Raw genomic sequence first — 19,773 nt, 5'->3', positions numbered from 1 at the left:
AGTGGAAATTGTGCTACTGCTGGGCGAAGGAGGATAAGGAGATGGGGAAGACGAGTCCGTAGGCAGTGGGAGAGGGGGAAGGGTCGAAGTGTGCAGGTGAGAGTTGGAACTCTGAATGTTGGGACGATGACTGGCAAAGGGCGAGAGGTGGCTGATATGATGGAGAGAAGAAAGGTGGACATACTGTGTGTACAAGAGACCAAGTGGATGGGGAGTAAGGCTCGGAGCATTGGATGTGGTTTCAAACTGTTCTACCATGCTGTGGATGGGAGGAGAAATGGTGTCGGGATAATCCTGAAGGAACATTATGTCAAGAGGGTATTGGAGGTGAGGAGAGTGTCTGACCGAGTGATGAGTGTGAAGTTGGAAGTTGAAGGGGTGATGATGAATGTCATCAGTGCATATGCCCCACATATGGGGTGTGAGATGGAGTATAAAGAAGATTTCTGGAGTGAGTTAGATGAAGTGGTGGAGAGTGTATTCAAGGATGAAAGAGTGGTGATTGGAGCAGATTTCAATGGGCATGTTGGGGAAGGGAATAAAGAGGATGAGGAGGTGATGAGTAGGTATGGTCTCAACAAGAGAAATGTGGAAGGGCAAATGGTGGTAGAGTTTGCAAAAAGAATGGAAATGGCAGTGGTAAATCTGTATTTCAAGAAGAAGGAGGAACACAGGGTAACATACAAGAGTGGAGGAAAGTGCACACATGTGGATTACATCTTAAGCAGGAGATGCAACCTGAAAGAGATTAGTGACTGTAAGGTGGTGGCAGGGGAGAGTGTAGCTCGACAGCATAGATTGGTGGTCTGTAGGATGACTTTGGAGGTGAGGTTGAGGAAGAGAGTGAGGGCTGAACCAAGGACCAGATGGTGGAAGCTGAAGGAGGAAGACTGTTGTGTGAAATTTAGGGAGGAGGTGAGACAGGCGTTGGATGGTGGTAAAGATGGGTGGGATGATTTGGCAACAACAGCAGAAGTTGTGAGGGAAATAGCTAGGAAGGTACTTGGAGTGACATCTGGACAGAGGAAGGAAGATAAGGAGACTTGTTGGTGGAATGAGGAAGTACAGGAAAGTATAAGGAAGAAGGGGGTGGCGAAAAAGAAGTGGGATCGTCAGAGAGATGAAGAAAGTAGGCAGGAGTACAAGGAGTGGCGGCGAAAGGCAAAAAGAGAGGTGGCAAAGGCCAAGGAAAAGGCATATGACGAGCTGTATGACAAGTTGGATACAAACGAAGGGGAAAAGGATTTATACCGATTGGCAAGACAGAGGGACCGAGCTGGGAAGGATGTGCTGCAGGTTAGGGTGATAAAGGACGGAAATGGGAATGTGCTGACGAGCGAGGAGAGTGTGTTGAGAAGGTGGATGGAGTACTTTGAGGAGCTGATGAATGAAGAAAATGAGAGAGAGAAGGTTGGAAGAGGTGGAGATAGTGAATCAGGAAGTGGGGTGGATCAGTAAGGATGAAATGAGGACTGCTATGAAGAAGATGAAAAGTGGAAAGGTGGTTGGCCCAGATGGTATACCAGTGGAGGCATGGAAGTGCTTAGGAGAGATGGCAGTGGGGTTGTTAACCAGATTGTTTAATGAAGTCTTGGAAAGTGAGAGGATGCCGGAGGAGTGGAGATGAAGTGTACTGGTTCTGATTTTCAAGAATAAGGGTGATGTGCAGAGCTGTGGAAATTACAGAGGGATGAAGTTGTTAAGCCACACCATGAAGTTGTGGGAAAGAGTAGTGGAAGCTCGGTTGAGAGGAGAGGTGACGATCTGTGAGCAGCAATATGGGTTTATGCCAGGAAAGAGCACCACTGATGCAATGTTTCCTTTGAGAATGTTGATGGAGAAGTATAGGGACGGCCAGAAGGAGTTACATTGTGTGTTTGTGGATTTAGAGAAAGCTTATGATAGGGTGCCAAGAGAGGAGTTGTGGCATTGTATGAGGAAGTCGGGAGTGGTGGAGAAGTATGTGAGGATCGTGCAGGATATGTATGAGGACAGTGTGACAGCGGTGAGGTGTGCGGTAGGAATGACGGACCGGTTTAAGGTAAAAGTGGGATTGCACCAAGGATCGACTCTGAGCCCTTTCCTGTTTGCAATGGTGATGGACAGGTTGACGGACGAGATCAGACTGGAGTCCCCATGGACTATGATGTTTGCGGATGACATCATGATCTGTAGGGAGAGTAGGGAGCAGGCTGAGGCGAGCCTCGAGAGGTGGAGGTACGCACTGGAGAGAAGGGGAATGATAGTCAGTCGGAGTAAGACAGAGAACATGTGCGTAAATGAGAGGGAGGGTGGTGGTATGGTGTGGTTGCAAGGAGTTGAGGTGGGGAAGGTGGATGGGTTTAAATACTTGGGATCTACTGTCCAAAGAAATGGAGAGTGTTGGAGAGAAGTGAAAAAGGGAGTGCAGGCAGGATGGAGTGGGTAGAGAAGAGTTGCAGGAGTGATTTGTGACAGAAGGGTAGCTGCAAGAGTGAAGGGGAAAGTACATAAGATGGTAGTGAGACCAGCTATGTTGTATGGTTTGGAGGCGGTGGCACTAACCAAAAGACAGGAAGCGGAGCTGGAGGTGGCAGAGTTAAAGATACTGCGATTCTCGTTGGGAGTGACGAGGATGGACAGGATAAGGAATGAGTATATTAGAGGGACAGCGCAGGTAGGACGGTTTGGAGACAAAGTGAGAGAGGCGAGATTGAGATGGTGTGGACATGTGCTCAGGAGGGAAGCGGAGTATATCAGGAGAAGGATGTTGAAGATGGAGCCGCCAGACAGGAGGAGAAGAGGAAGGCCAAAGAAGAGGTTCATGGATACGGTGAGGGCAGACATGTGAGGATATAGCGAAATGGAGACGGTTGATCCGCTGTGGTGACCCCTCACGGGAACGATCCGAAAGAAGAAGATATATATATATATATATATATATATATATATATATATATATATATATATATATATATATATGTATATATATGTATATATATATATATATATATATATATATGTATATATATATATATATATATATATATATATATATATATATATATATATATGTATATGTATATATATATATATATATATGTATATGTGTATATATATATATATATATATATATATATATATATATATGAGCCTGGTGTTGGCTTAGTGGTTAGGGTGGCGGCTTGGGATCCCAGGGTCCTGAGTTCAAGCCCCGTTGGCTGCTGAATTAACACCAGGGGGTTGACTCAGCCTGTCATCCTTCCGAGGTCGGCGAAATGAGTACCAGTTGTACTGGGCCCGGTGTATGCCCCGGTTAGAATAGGTGTACCATATCCCTGTGTGTCGTAAGAGGCGACCAGGGTTGGCGTCAGGAAGGGCATCCGGCCATAAAACATTGCCTCAAGAAAAAGCCCAACCCCTGCACAGCAGGGAAAAATGGCTGTAAAAACGGTCATATATATATATATATATATATATATATATATATATATATATATATATATATATATATATATATATATATATGTCTTCTTTCTAAAACAATGACTTTATGTCGTTTATTTGCGTACCTCCTTGATGATATCCCATTTCTTCATGACATCTTGGTCTTCTTCCTTCGTGAAGGTAGATGGTGCCCCTCAAACTATTTCTCAGCTCCATAACAAAGTCTCTTTTGTTGTTTTGACACGAGTACATTGAGACTTGGGAAGTACATGAAGCCAAAATTACTGAATGTGAACAAACTATGGTGGACATGAGAGACCCAAGTGTAATGGGGGGGGGGGGGAGGAGCCCATTGTCACACCAGTCCTTGACAGGCAGGGTAAAGTACGAGTGTGACAATGGGTGTCATTACATCATTACATCCTTTATGATGGACATAAATCCAAATTTTCTGAGTGCTACCACATGCTGGTGCATGTTTGAAATATCATGGTGTATTGGGAAAAAAAGTAGGCTGCTGTGCTTGTTCCTTGGTGAACTTATTTTGACTGGCCAATGACTTGAATGGAAAGTACTTTAATATACTTGAATGTACTTTTAATTGTACTTGAATGGAAAGTCGTTTCTGCCTTTCACAGTCATGCAAAGCCTCGGTCACAATAAATCCCAGATGGACAAAAAGAAATCCCTTGCAAGTCTCACCATTATCAATGTGCCATAGTCTTTACAAAGCGCCCTTGCTGCCAAAACATTCTCTCGGTAAGGGTATTGTTGGGTGATTTGTTGTTGTCGTCCCAGCAGTTATTCAGGGAATGCATTTTATTCTTATTCATGGTGTCAGCAGTAACTCATGTACTCTTTGCTAAATACAAATACGAAACACGAACTTTTCTAAATACTCTAATGTCCACCAACTGCATGCAGAACACCAGGATGATGGTTTTACTGCAGGTGGGTCGAGATTTGAAGCCAGACAAGACGACTCAATGGCGAGTGTGCATCCCAACGTCGTGGTTATCCTGCCTGCTCCTTGCAAGTATCGAAGGACATTCCATATGGAGTTGAGTTCGGTTGGACAGCACTCTATTGGAGCTTTGCATGTGGAATTGGGTTTGCTTGACTCTGCTGAAGGAGAACCACAATTGTTTGCATGTTGATCAAAAAGTTTTATGGTCCTGCCTTCCAAGAACACTTTGTTGTTATAAATGTGCTCTGCAGTTGCAGGTGTGAATCAAAGCAGCCTATCCATTATTTACTATCTTTACCTCTACCACCGAAGGTGGACGGAGGTTATGTTTTAATCTCTCAATGTCTGTCTGTTTGTCTGTAAGCAGGACATCTTAAAGAGTTATTGACGGATTCAGACGAAACTTGCTGGCGAGGTTGCGTGTGCGCCAAGGACGAATTGATTCGATTTTGGTGAAGATCCGGATCTAGATCTGGCGACTCTAATTTTTTGAGTGATTCTTCACAATTGAGAGATTGGGCTAAACCAATATATAGCACGATATCTCAAAAAGTTGTGGACAGATTCGGTTGAAACTTGGTGGACAGGTTGGGTGTGTGTCGAGAACGAATAGATTTGATTTTGCTGAAGATCCGAATCTGTCTGTTTTCAAGAGTTTTTCTTTTTTAATTTCAAAGTGATCCTTCACCATTGAGAGATTGGGCCAAAAACGATAAATGGCGCGATATTTCAAAAATGTATTCTGCCCGATATGTTCTCGTGGATCAGGCATTACATGGCGGAGGTATGCACTCTACCGAGTGCCCTTCTACTTCCTGTATGTATTTATCATATCTACCCTGTGTGTAAGTCCATTGGGACCATAATGAATTCCCCGTGGGATACTTAATGCAGTGGAATAACTAACATGCTTTAAATTGTTTGAGTTTGAACCAATTATTATTTGTTTCCCTGTATTTCTTCCGTTCACGGTATTCCTTCATCACACAGGACCATGTTGGATTTGTTGACACACTTGTCACTAATTAAATGTTAGGCTCTCAGTGCTGGCAAACGAAAGGCCATGCTTTAACAGTAAACACACATATGGCTAAGCACAGAGAATGACTTATGAAACCTCTCTGTGATGTCAGTAATCACTTGCATTTTAGGTTCATCATCTGCTTGCTTTTGTAAAACGGTTGTTTGTATAGGATTTTGTAACTTGCTCTGAAATATTTTACAATGCCTCTCTGGCTATAATCCATTAATGCATAATTATTGTTTGACATTTTGCTTTACAAGAGTTCAGCCTGATGAAGGTGTCTGATTTGGCTCAACTATCTGATAAACCATGGCATCAACTATGATACATGCAATAGGAGTAAGTGGAACTTGAAGGAATCATGACAGCCACAGGAAGTGGCGGGCCAGGAATCTCTTTATTCCACACTGCATATTAATACGCAATGCTGGACATACACCACATTTCCTCCCATATTGATCTAATCCCACACCAATGGGTCAATCAACACGATAATAAATGAACATTTTACTCATTAGATTAACCCCAGAGAATAGCATAATCAAAGACATTGCAAGAGCATTATAACAATAGAACACTGCAATCAATCACTTCCAACAGGTAACTGATATGTAGCATCGAGTGGATTGAGCCCAGGGGTGAAACCTACCATGGCTCGAGATTTTGGGAGGATTATGCTGCCCACAACTGAATCACTTCACATATACAATCTCTCTGGGGGCATTATGGTGTCTCTGCGGATAGCGCCTTGTCTCCAGAGCTGGAAATGACCTCAGTGGGAAATGCTTCCGCTGGTGCAGATGTCATCTTGGTTGACCCCGACCCCTCTGACTCCATTCTTACAGGAGGATCTGCTGATTGGAAGGGTTGAACTTCACAGCTAAGTCCGGTATTCCATATTTGGTCCACATGCCGTTTCCAGATGCAGGGTCCAACTGCAACATCATAATTTAAGGGACATCGTTACCGTGCTTAGTCATAATCTGTATGGACCTTACAGCACCAGTTACCCACTTGTTGTCCCGACGGTTGTCATGCACAAGACCAAGCTGTCCCACCAAAAATTCAGGCACGTTTCCTTCACCTCCACCAAGGGCCCATTGAAAAAGTCTATCAGAGACCCTTTTTCTGATGTCAGGTTTAACTGCATCTAATATAGTAGGCAGTGGTCTGCCAAGAAACATTTTTGCAGGACTCTCTCGAGTTGTTGCATGAGGAGCGTTCCGGTAGGATATCAGGAACCAGGCTAACTTTGCTTCAATGATACCCTCCTCTTCTCTCACAGAGCATAAAGCCTGTTTGAAAGTTTGGACAAAACGTTCAGCCAGCCCGTTTGTGGATGGATGGTAAGGGGCAGACCTAATGTGTTTCATTCCATTTTTTTTTCATGAAGAGGTTAAATTAATCCAATGTGAACTGAGGACCATTATCAGATACTAGCTGTTCAGGTATGCCATTCCTGGAAAAATTTCACAGTTTGATGATTGCCTGTTGGAATGTAGTTGACTTAATGACGTAAATTTCTGGCCATTTGGAATGTGCATCAACCACCACCAGGAAAATGATGTCAAGAAACGGCCCAGCATAATCCATGTGTATCCTCTGCCATGGGCCCAAGGGCCACTCCCATGGATGCAAAGGTGACACCTGTGGCATGTTCTAGTGTCGCTGACACCCATCACAGCACTCAGCTTTCTGTTCGATGTCCTTATCAATTGAGGGCCACCATACATAGCTACGTGCTAATGCCTTCATCTTTACGACCTCAATCTGTCCTTCATGTAGCTGTCCCAGCACACAACTGTGCAATGATTGGGGTACAACTACATGTGTCCCCCACAATGGGCTGACAATTCAACCTTTCAGTTGTAGAAACCTGTGGCACCTGTGGCCTTTGTAGCAGAAGTAAAGTTGTAGAAGGTTATTGGGCTATCTCTGCACTGTCGCTTTTGTAAATAACTGTATTTTGTTTTGCTGCACATACAAATTCCTTGCTTTCCCCTGCTGTACATTTTGTGAATGAACCTTTTTTTAATGTGCCACATAATTTTCCTGGCCTTGTTGTAATAATTGCTTGTTATAAATGTACCCAGTTCATTTTCATGTTTTCCTTCATTGGTCCTGCATGGTTCGCACATTAACTTAGCCCGGAAGTTCTACCACAACAATTTGTTTATGAGCCGGTGAGTACTTGGCAGCTTTGCTCAGCTGCACCTGATATTAGGGTTGGGTAAATAGTGAAGTTTTTTTCGGTTGTGTCTTCGCATGGCATTTTTTATGGCCATTTTCGATGCTGAATCTGAAAACGTTGGAATTTTTTTTTACCTCTGATGACCTTTGACCCCCGGAACTTTAATTTATTAAAAATGGCGACCAAAAATGATATTTTTATGAATTTCTGACCAAATGAGAGAAAATAAGGCTTGTAATATATTAATTCATAGGTTTTTCCGATCAGGAAATATGAAAATGACACTTATGTAATGATTTGATGATTTTTAAAACACAATTTTTGAAAACGCCAGAATATTTTGCTAAAATTGAACTGTTTTTGTCATTCTCAGATCAACATAAGACCGAGATCACACCAGTGCTGCCAACAAAATTTCATTAATGTTATCCTGCACGGATTCATCAGGTTTGATAGCATTCTTTATAGAGTTGTGTAGCTCGGTCAAACTGAATTTTGAGTGTGGAATTTCCCTGCTCCATCCTTCACACATCTTTGTTGGCGTATGTCTGGGGCTACAGTTAAGTGTAAATATGTCACTTCCACTAAAAGTTCTTTCTCCGATAGTGTACTCAGTAAATCTAGACTGTCTGGGGTCAAATGTCCTTTGTGCTTTTTGCAAGTTTGTATAGTATTCAATAGCCTAGTATTTTTCTTTTTCTTCAAGTCTTCCTTTTTCCTTAGGACCAGTCCTTTTGATGCCTGTACAGTCAAAATGAAATCTTTCTCCAGCTTTCTAACAGCAAGAGTCTGTTCTGATTTATGGGCCCATTTAAATCATTCCTTTGTCTCTTCGCGTGTCATCTCCATGAATGCTGAGTCGACCAAAAGGCCATTCGTGGCAATGATATTCTTCCTGGACATGGACATTACTGATTCCGTTCCTCCACTGACTTTTATTCGATGATCAAGCCGGGCGAATTCTGATTCACAACCTAAGTTTGTGACGGGGGCTAGTTCCATTTTCGAGTAGTTAGGAGAGGGCATATCCTTTATTCCTTCTGCATTAGGTACCCCTGGTATTTCTGAGAAGAATTTCATTTCAGAGAGCTGGCGATGTAAGGAATTGATGACTTCGTCGACCACAGCAGCCAAAAGGCGTTCTTTCCCACTCCCATTCCTTGAATTGTCATGGATTTCAGCCAGTTCGCGTAGTTTCCTAGCAAAAAAGTCTTTCACTCCTCCCCAGTTTCTCTGTCCTCGGTATAAATCTTTTTCATCCTTGTCATCAATGCCCAAAAGTTTCATCAATGGGAATATGATAATATTTCCCACTTGTTCGTACACCTCGCAGCAGAAAACGAACCAAGCACTTTGGACATACGTAGAGACACCAAGGATCAGCTTATTCGATTGAATGTCCACTACAGCATCGAAGAATTCCATGATTGATGTTCTCATTTTGAGAAACTGTTTAGCGATCTTGGCTATTCTACCGAACCAATTCGCAGTGAACCCTTTGAAGACACAATGTTCAATACCGTTCTGCTCCATCCATTCCATATATTGGGGATACGACACAGAGTGAGACGCATGACTCGGACTCAGAAGTTTTGCGATTGCTATTTCGCCGAGTCTATGAACACTAGATCCGGGGGAGCAAAATACCTTTTCTCCAGCAGAAAGTTTCAGAAGATTCTGTACTCCAATCTTCTGTTCCAGATTTCGGAAAACCTTATCACATCCATGATCAATAGCAAGTATCAAATATGCTGAGCACTTCAGGATTTTTTCTGAATCTTCACCCAAGTTCTCAAGCAGTACTTTGCAGTCCGCGGCTCTGTCTGTTATCCAGAAGTCTATTGCCGCTTTGATTTCATCTAGAGTTGAGTCCGCGAGCAGAGCCAGACAATTGACTTTAAATTAGTATGCCTTGGCCCCATCCTGACTTGAATGACTGATATTTTTCCGTGTATCCAGTTGTAAGAAATATTCGCTCTCCGGGGCCAAAGACAGTGATATGATCGGCCTTAACGTCATATAGTTTATTCCCTCCAGGTTTGGTCGTAGTTTTTGTCAAAAATCATTTTAGATCACATTTTCGGCCCTAAATTACTTGATTTCAGTCCTATGCAACATCCAATCAATTTGAAAATGTGATTAGCGTATTCCTTGACCTGAAAAACATATGAAATGATATATTACAAGCCTTATTAGTCACATTAGAGAAGGAAAACATGAAAAAGGTCAATTTTTGGCCGCCATATTGAATAAATTAAGGTTCCGGGGGTTAAAGGTCATCGGAGGTATAAAAAATTCGACCGGATTCGGAATCAGCATGGAAAACGGCCGGAGAAAATGCTATGCACAAAATTTCAATCATATTTACCCAACCCTACTGATATGGTAAGTTTAACGCAAGTACGCATCGAAGGCACATGACCCTAATTGGCCGGCCATCCACAGGTAAGGTATCACGTGAAGTAGTGTAACCCTACTCGGATTGATTGCGCCAATCGGTATCCATGATTGCCCAGAAAGCTGCCAGTGCATAGAGTTATCTGTGCCCGGTCACCTCAAGACAAGCCGTTCTAGAGAGACCCAAGCGCTTCCCCTCGTGGCAAGCCCTGAACCCTGAGTCTGCAACAATATAATTTTGTGTACTCCGACCGTGTCCATCACGCTTTATTCTAAAGTGTTCTGTCTGTCATACCATTGGAGCCACCACATTTAAGTTCCAAATCCTGCTTCTTCCTCTTCCCTCCTGGAAAGACAGGATTTGTGATGGACATCTTTATGATTAAACGGACAAAAAATTTTGATCCAAGTAAATCAATTGTTCATTTTCCAATGGTACTGTTGTTGTTCTTCTTCTCCTGTTAGGGGTCGCCACAGCTGATCATCCGTTATGATCCGCATACTGATTTGGCATAGGTTTTACGCCGGATGCCCTTCCTGACGCAACCCTGGTCGCCTCTTACGACACAGGGATAAGGATTGGGTTTCGCCATGATTCCAGCCTGCACTACACCCTCTCATAGCGCGGCCCAGCGCAGAGTCCAGTCCTCAAGCGATCCTCCAACCCAAGCCTCCGAGTAGCCGGATTACAGGCGCACGCGCTACACCCGGTATCGTTTTCCAACGGTACCATTTCTGATTATTCTACAATGGCAGAAACCCTATAAAATATAGCTTCACACACACACACACACACACACACACACACACACACACACACACACACACACACACACACACACACACACACACACACACACACACACACACACACACACACACCACCAATTCTCCTATTTTCATATTACTCTCCCTCCTTCAACCATGAAGCCATTTGTGTGTTTGATATTTTGTGTTTATCAATTTATTCTCCTATCCATTCCATCAGTTCTATCATTGTCGGTTCCATTGCTTTCTTCCAGTCAACTGACACACATGAAGATGGATACTTTAAGACCTGGGAAGGCTCTGTTCCACCTTTCAAAACCCACATATGGGAATAATAACCAATGACAGATGCACACAGACAGTCACAGACAGACAGACACACACACAGACAAACACACGCACGCTTCTTCTTCTTGTAATAGATAATGTGTGATGTGCATACGAAACATTCTATGAACGACATTCTCACAATATTCCAAAACATGAAAAAAAAAGTATAATGACGTGTCCAAATAAATGTACAAAACAATGAAACATTTGAGCATCTCTTCTTTTAAGAGATCTGAACATTTGAACATCTGAGCTTATTATTTATTCTTGATTGTCTACATATTCTCATTGCACCTTTTTGAGGTTTTAAAATGAAAAATGATTGATTAAAAAAAAAATCAATATTTTATACTTACCATGTGTCAGACTATAACTGTGTCTGGTTAGTTCATCCTTTTACCCCCCCCCCCTCTCCCATAGGTTCTGTTTTAGGTTTCAAAATAGAAAATTTGTTTTATTTTCTGGAAAATATCATGAGCACAAGTAGTGCAAGAGAGGGCTGGCAGGGTGGCCTCGAGGTGTGCACACTCGCCTCTAAGCTTTCAATCAGGTCAGGTATGGGAGCATGTGCCAGAAGCTTTCAATCCTCCGGTGTGAATCCCGACTTAGCTATAAACTGCCATCCCAGTGTTTCACCAGTGGGATGATTCATCAATGTGTAGCCTTGTCTTCCTTCGGATGGACGTTAGACTGGACGTTCCATCTGTTGGCATTACTTGATGGACCTTAAAAATACCATGGTGTCCTTCGTGAGGACTGGGTGAGCTATCACCGGCACCCTGTGGAAATTACAAATTCCTGCCCCGACTTCATGAGCTGGAGTGGCGACTCGGCCAGGATTGTAGCTTAGTAACTGCATTGGATACATCTACGCTTTGCATAAGCGTAGGTGTATCCGATGTTGATGATGATGACCATTATGGTAGGAGGAGGCTACTTGGCCCACTTTCCCTGTGTCATTTCCACATCCCAGAACTGATGGGATCCATTGTAGGGAAGACAAATGATACAACAAAACCCAAGCAGAAATGTGTGTTTCTGTTATCGTTTTATCCCTGTGTTGTTAATTATATTTTGAATCTATTCCCATATCCTTTTGGTGTGTATTGTCAAATCAGAGTTGAAGTGTCTGCCTGAACTCCCATGGTCTCGGGTAGAAAGCATCCCTCATTTCCTTAAGGCTGATGCATGTCTAATAAGGTTTTTTTCATTCTGGGTGTTCTCATTTCTCACTTCTTAACTTTTTAATTTTTATTTTACTTCCTCCTCTTATTTTCCAAAAATATTTTTGACTTAACATGAAGAAATCACCAACTCATTCAACCTCATAGTTCCTTCCTTCGCTCATCTTTTATATTTTTCATTCTCAATATGTCCTACTATACGTCATGTGCTTATTATTTTTAAAGACATTTTAAAAAGTTTCATTTTCTGAATTTGTCCGTCATTAATTCCACACATCTTATGACCTTTCCTGGCCTGATCACTTAAAGCTGGGGTGTGTTACATTATGAATATGTTTGCTATCGCTTGCCAAGCCAGCCGTTCCTTATCAATCATTTTGTTGGAGTGCTTGCTTGAGTGCTTAACCCACCTGAGTAGAAGATTAATGGGGCTTCTGAGGCAGCCATTCAAATGAATGGGGAAAAAGGGAAAAGCTCTCTGACTCAAGGCCCAAAAGTCCAAAATAGGAGACTGATCTCTGCCCCATTGAGCAAATGTAAAATTGAGACTTACTGATAAAAACATTTCTTTTCCTTCATATTTTCATTCCACTCAAAGAGTGAACCAATGAATATTTGTCCATTTTCTACTTTTGGGAATAATTTCATTTTACTTTAATATAAAACCCCATTACCACTTAGATGTTTAATAATTTGTTTCATTCCTTCTGGATTAGATTCTACTATCCCAAAACCACCAGATTTTAGTTTCTTTAACTCACTCTTATAATGTGAATATTTTGTTGTACCAAGAGAAACCTCCTCAAATATTTGACCTTCATTGCTCAATCGCATATGTTCCTCTACTGAAATATAGTAATAATCTTCACCTTATACTTCTCCAAGTCTTATTGCTCCCATTGTTGTTGATAAAATACAAACTCCATGGTGCTTTTTAAGCAAATTAAAAATATTCTCATTTGTACTATACAAGAACCTTGATTTATGAAAGTTTTTTCCAGAAGCAGTTTTACTCACAAGATTTATAATAATAGTTGTCATTTATATATGTAATTGTTTATAAAATAAAAATATATATCCCTTAATATCTCATCTTGTTTCACAACAATATATTTATATTTTTCAGTCATGTGCTTTATATAATCCCCAAATTCCTTTTTACTACATAATGTAGAACAATTGTCTCTCCAAAAATTGTTTATATCTATTGAATTTAACTTGAATAAAATAAAAGTATGAGCATTGTTTCTTATGGAGCAACGAGGGAGTTGAAAGTATGATTGACTAAGATAAATACAATTACAAGAAGAATGTCTCCCTCTTGTGTAGTCGCTGTCCATCACCGTTTGGTTTCTCTCATTAACAAAATCATCAAAGATAACGAGGTTCTTTTTTGATTTATCCAAATCTTGGGAAGAAGGTGTATCATTTATTTTTATATCTCTGTGTATCACAAAATAGTTGTATTATATCTTCAATGTTGTAATCATTTAGTTTGTTTTGTAGTTTAAATAAACCGATTATATCTTCTTTTTGAAGACCAGCATGAAAACCTTGTGAGAGTAGTTGATACTCAGGTTGAAAACTCGACTTTGTGAAAATTATTAAATTATCATAATCTAAAAAGTTGGGAGTGAGGAGCATCTTTAAAAGTAAGCAGGTTTTTCCACATCCACTTGAACCAACTATGAGACATCTTCATGGATTTGGAAGATTTTTATGGTTGTTAAATTTTATCTTATTTTCCCAAATGAGTAAAAAATCATTCATTTACATATTTGGAAAACAGGTTATTTAATTTATTATGGGCTTTTTTAGAAACTCTATATTTTATCCTAAGTTCGGGTTTATTTTCAAGATAATCCAGTGTTTTATTTACACAATATCTTGTGTTCATATTTCCCTGAAAATGGCAATCGTGAATAATATATAACAACAATCCTTTGAACATTTCTCGAATACGTTCAGTTTCTTCCCTTGTAAGGAGAGGTGTGTGATCACCCTCATACTTTACATTCATTTCTCGAATCAATCTTGTAAAGTAATTCATTTTTGGTGTAAATCTAAAAGAATTATATTCCTTTTTATATTTTTTATTCTCTGTAATTAGAAGATAATCATAGAATATAAATTGTTTATCGTCTTTTGACTCTGTGTTTAATCCCACTCTATCACATGCAGGACAATTCTCAAATTTTTCATATGGAGAATCAGGGAATTCAGGGGGCTCAAGATCTAGTATACTATTCATATTTATAAAGTAAAACTTTACTTCAAATAAAATTCATCTTCAGTATCATCTTCAGTGCTTTCACAATCATCTATAAAACTACTTTCATAACTATCGTTTGAACACAAACTCTTGGTATCATAACTGTCGTTTGAACACAAACTCTCGGTATCATAACTGTCATCACTCTCATTCTCTTCCAAATCTTCAGTTGAATAATGACTCATATTTAATTCGTAGAAAAAAACATTACCATCTATATCTATATACTTTTTTTTTCATGAACAGATTCAACTACGACATTTTTTATATTAAAGTTAATTTTAAAATGATCCTGAATTACTATTGAATGAAATGTCATTTCACCTGATATATTGACATCCTTTATTTCATCAGGATTTACATCTTTCGGGTTGTTGAAAAAAATACAAATTTCTCCTTGCATATTACAGATGGTCTTATATTTTCTTTCCAAAGCTTCATCCATAAGGTTTTTCTTTTTTGATACTTTTTCTTGTTTCATTGCTTTTTCTCATATTGAATATATTGTCAGAAGGAGAGGAGAAACTTTTGTTAGACATACTTCAATTGATGTTCTTTCAAATAAAATAAAAGCCCTTCCACTGAAGGAAATTGAAGAACTCATTATTCACCACAATTGTTTTTATCCAATAGCTGTTATATTTATCTTTATTCAATTTTACATCCTTGACATATTTCTCAGTATCTTTTACAAATGAAGAGATTGATTGAAACTTGTCTTTTGTGTCTTGATACATTGTATTTATCAAGTGAAAAAAGTTGGAGGATAAAATGGTTTCAAGCAAAGATTCACCTATGAATTAAATGAAATTTTCATCAACAAAATTATATTTTAAGCAAAGTTTTATTGCTTAAATGTGGTGAATACAACATACTGTGATGTTTGTAATCATAAATATAAATGTTATAAAAAAACACCTTCAAACCAATAAACACACATTCAAACTTTTCAGACAAATATCTCCACTTGACCAAGAAACAAAACTTTATGATAGATGTGATAATGATATTCTTAATTTTTTTAAAAAAATAAACACCTTCAATCACGCAAACACAAGAACAATGAATAAAGGGAAGGTGCCCCTAAATTCTCCATTGAAAACACTGATGGGGCATTTAAAGGACATATAAAAATGAGATTGTTTTGCTTTCAAGACCCTGGACCATCTTCAATCATGGAAGCTGTTGATGTGGTTAAACAAAGTATTGAAACTATAATTAAAAACACATTAAGTGAAATGGAAACTTTAAAGATTTATATGGAAGTAAAATTGAATATGGTAAGGCAAGGCGATGAAACTACTCCCTATATGAGGACAAACCCTCACTTTATCTCATCATTTCAAGATTTTGAATGATGTGATGTTTTCGATGAACTCCAGAGACAAAAACAAGATGTTGATAACACTGGAGTAGGTAGTAGATTTACATTTACAAAAATAATCTTTTTAGAAATACATGTCTGAACATCAGATCCTCTTCAACATTTTTCTAATCTTGATTTACCAAAAGAGATTAAACTTAAGAAAGCGGTTGTTAATATTCAAAACAAAGATAATAAATGTTTTCTATAGTCTGTTCTTGCTCACCTACATCCTCCACAATGGAATCCTGAAAGGGTTGAACATTATAAGAAATATGAGAATACATTAAATGTTAAAGATTTAAAGTTTCCAATGTCATTGAGAGATATTCCGAAATTTGAGAAAATGAATAATCTATCTGTTAATGTATATGGATGAAGGGATACAAACAAAGTTCAGATGTTAAAAATTTCAAACAACTATAAAAATGATGAAACACACATTGACCTTCTCTACTTTACTTCAAAGGAAAAATCATATTATGGTTTCATCAAAAATTTATCAAGATTAACCAAATCACAACGACATAAGAGAAAATGTAAAACGTGTCCTTGTAAAAGATGTCTCAACTCCTTTCACACAAAAGAACGATTAAATCAACATTCAAAATATTGTAGTAATCATAAATCAACCAGAATCAATTTACCAAATGCAGGTTCAAACATATCATTCAAAGATTTTAACAAACCTATAAAACATCCGTTTGTGATATATGCTGATTTTGAAAGTATCCTTCAAGAGATAGATACTGTTTCTCCAAATCCAAATAAATCATACACAAATAAATATCAAAAACATACTCCTTGTGGTTTCTGTTATTATATCAAATCATCTGTTGGTGATGAATACAACAAGTGAGAACTTTATAGAGGAGAAGATACCTCAGTCAAGTTTGTAAGACGATTGGAAAAAGACTGTATAAGACTAAGTGAAATAATGGTTAAAACCTATAAACCAATGTCATGAACAAAGGGAGAGAAAAAGGAATTTAGAAAGAACAGTACCTGTCATATTTATGAGGAGAAAATTGAGGGAGAGGTCAAGGTTTGGGATCACTGTCATCTTCCTAGTAAATATAGAGGTCCAGCTCATTCCCGTTGTAATCTTAATTACAAGCCTCCAAACTTTATTCCTGTCTTTCTTCACAACAACACCCACTATGACACACATCTATTTATAAATGAAATTTTAAAGACATCTGGATATATTTCTGCCATTCCGAACAAAGATCAAAAATACATCTCATTCACAAAAACAATTCATACATCCCCCAGAACCCATATCAGATTTATTGACACATATAAGTTTATGGCAAGTCCATTATCTGACTTAGCATCAAATACTAAATACTTACCGAATCTTAAATCACATTTCTCAAATCAAGAAGAGATTGATCTCTTATGATAAAGGGAATATATCTGTATGACTATGTAGATTCATTTGAGACGTTTCAAGAAACACAACTTCTTTCAAGGGAAAGTTTCTCTGGAAAGTTGAATAAAACTCATATTTCCGATAGAGATTATACAGAAGCTAGAAAGGTTTGGGAGAAGTTTGATTTAAAGAATCTTGGAGAATATCATGATTTGTATCTTAAAACTGATGTATTGGTATTGGCTGATGTGTTTGAAACTTTTAGAACAGTCTGTCCCAATAAAAATTCTTATGGATGAGACCCCGTTCACTATTACACAGCCCCGGGTTTGGCTTGGAGTGCTATGTTAAAAATGACAAAACAAAATTTGGAATTAATCAGTGATATAGATATGCTTTTAATGATAGAGAAGGCTAAAAGAGGAGGAATATCTGAAGGATGTTCCAAGAGATATGCTAAAGCAAATAACATACATCTTCCTGATTACAATAAGAATGAGGCCAACTCTTACCTGATGTATTATGATGCTAACAATTTGTATGGGTGGGCTATGTCGCAATCTTTACCTTATGGAAAACTTAAATGGGTTAAAGAAAAACATTATGAAAAAGTTTTACAAGACATTGTTGTCTCTTCTCAAAAATAATTGAATGAAGCTGAAGTTGGATATTATTTTGAGGTTGATATAAACTATCCAGAAGAACTTCATCACAATCATAAAGACCTACTTTATGCCCCTGATAAAGAAAGTCCAAGAAAGGAATGGTTAAGTGATTACCAACAGTCATTCAATATAAAAGATAAGAGCCTGGTGTTGGCGCAGTGGTTAGGGCAGCGGCTTGGGATCCAAAAGGTCCTGAGTTCAAGCCCCGTTGGGCCACTGAACTAATACACCAGGGGGTTGACTCAGCCTGTCATCCTTCCGAGGTCGGCGAAATGAGTACCAGTGTACTGGGCCGGTGTATACCCTGGTTAAAATAGGTGTACCATTTCCCTGTGTCGTAAGAGGCGACCAGGGTTGCGTCAGGAAGGGCATCCGGCGTAAAACATGTGCCAAATCACTATGCGGATCATAACAGATGATCCGCTGTGGCGACCCCTAACGGGAGCAGCCTAAAGAAGAAGAAGAAGATTCAAAATAAAAGGTAAATCTCCAGAAAAACTACTTACTACATTAAATTCTCAAGAAAGTTATGTTTTGCATCAAAGCAACTTGAGACAATATATATCTGCTGGGTTGAGTGAGGAAAATTCATTGGATTTTGAAATTTAAACAAAGTCATTGCTTAAAGAAGAATATTGATTTTAATACAAAAAGGAGAACAGAAGCAAAAACAGATTTTGAGAAGGACTTTTATAAATTAATGAACAATGCTGCATTTGGAAAGACTGGAAAATGTTAGGAATCGACAAAGCATAAGACTTGCTACATCTTGGAAACAGGCTTTAAAGTTAATTAATAGACCAAATTTTGAACGAGCGGAGGTGTTTTCAGAGAACTTTTGTGCTATTCATTTGAAAAAAGAGAGTATTGAAATGGATAAACCTATTTATATAGGAACATCAATTCTTGACTTGTCAAAGTCGTTAATGCATGACTCTTTCTATAATAATTTAAAATCATAGTATAAGGATAATGTTTCATTGTTATATATGGATGCAGATATTTTTATATTAGAAATTAAGACAAGTGATGTATATGAGGATATGATTGATAATATATATATATATATATATATATATATATATATATATATTTATTTATATATGATACAAGTAATTATAAATCAGGTAATGTGTTGTTTTCATCAAAGAATCAAAAGGTTATTGGTAAGTTTAAAGATGAATTGGGTGGGAAGGTCATGAGTGAATTTATAGGATTGAGATCAAAGGCTTATGCTTTTACATATATTGATAATAGTAACATTGAAAGGTGTGATAAGAAGCTAAAGGGAATAAAGAAAAATATAATCAAGGAAACAATAAACTTTAAACATTATTACAACTGTTTAACCTTCAAGAAGGAAGAGTACAGAAAAATGAATACAATAAGAAGTTATAAACATCAACTATATACAGAAGAGATAAATATGAAAGCATTAAGAACTTTTGATGATAAAAGATATATTTTAGAGAATGGAATCAATAGTCTCCCTTCTGGTTATAAATATAAGTGTTAAGATATTGGGTTGGAAATTTTAACAGTCTACCACTATCTTTTTACTAATTTATAAATGATAGAACCAAGCAACAACCAAACCAAAGAGTGGAGATGTAATCAGCCTTGGTATTTAAATGGCAAACATAAAGAATGTGAGAAATATCAAATAAGTCTTATTGAAAAAAATTACTGGGGTAAAAGTAGATAAAACAAATAAGTGGATAAATTTAATTACAAATAAGTTGGAGGATGTAAATAAAAAAATTAATATCCTTGAATGGACTGAAAACTTTGATGGTTATCAAATGAACAAT

At 38.3% G+C, this 19,773-nt stretch overlaps 1 long non-coding RNA gene across 1 annotated transcript; it reads left to right on the top strand.

Annotated features, from left to right (window-relative positions):
* The first annotated feature begins 3,565 nt into the window (after window positions 1-3,565).
* Window positions 3,566-11,369, top strand: LOC147011110 (uncharacterized). Its single transcript, XR_015052378.1, has 3 exons — window positions 3,566-4,486; window positions 7,982-8,055; window positions 10,471-11,369. It is a non-coding gene; the product is annotated as an uncharacterized LOC147011110 (long non-coding RNA).
* The last annotated feature ends 8,404 nt before the right edge of the window (window positions 11,370-19,773 follow it).

This window comes from Eptatretus burgeri, chromosome 16 (genome assembly GCF_056783735.1).
Source record: "Eptatretus burgeri isolate ZD-2024b chromosome 16, Ebu_testis_v1, whole genome shotgun sequence".
Classification (NCBI taxonomy): domain Eukaryota; kingdom Metazoa; phylum Chordata; class Myxini; order Myxiniformes; family Myxinidae; genus Eptatretus; species Eptatretus burgeri.
The sequence above is the reverse complement of the archived record's forward strand: the minus strand, read 5'-3'. Positions and strand labels throughout refer to the sequence as shown.